This window comes from Cucurbita pepo, unplaced genomic scaffold, assembly GCF_002806865.2.
Source record: "Cucurbita pepo subsp. pepo cultivar mu-cu-16 unplaced genomic scaffold, ASM280686v2 Cp4.1_scaffold010433, whole genome shotgun sequence".
Classification (NCBI taxonomy): domain Eukaryota; kingdom Viridiplantae; phylum Streptophyta; class Magnoliopsida; order Cucurbitales; family Cucurbitaceae; genus Cucurbita; species Cucurbita pepo.
The window spans coordinates 1-398 of NW_019656320.1; the positions used below are offsets into that span (position 1 = coordinate 1).

At 31.7% G+C, this 398-nt stretch overlaps 1 non-coding gene across 1 annotated transcript; it reads right to left on the reverse strand.

The window, feature by feature from the left end:
* Window positions 1-279: 279 nt before the first annotated feature.
* Window positions 280-352, reverse strand: TRNAV-UAC. The gene has a single exon. It is a non-coding gene; the product is annotated as a tRNA-Val (tRNA).
* Between the last annotated feature and the right edge of the window lie 46 nt (window positions 353-398).

Consider the following 398-nt stretch of genomic DNA (forward strand, 5'->3'; position numbering starts at 1 on the left):
AATACCCACAACTTGTATAATTTAATGAACTAGATCTTCGAAAAGGTTCTTAAACTAGTTTGTAATGGTTTAAATAATTTCTAAAGGGAGTAACCGGACAAACTCTTAATCGAACTTAAAGTAGGGACTTTTGTAATGGTTTAAATAATTTCGAAAAGGTTCTTAAACTAGTTTGTAATAGTGAGCGTTACACAAATTTCTCAGGGGTGATTCCTTCCTTCAAAACTAACCAAAATAAGATTTTGTACAACTAACAACAAAATTCCAAGCAACGAAGCATGTTGTTACCCAGGATTGAAGTAGGGACTTTTAGTGTGTAAGACTAACGTGATAACCACTACACCACAACATCAAAAGATTTTAATATTTAAACAAAATATCCTTAGAACCTTGAAATG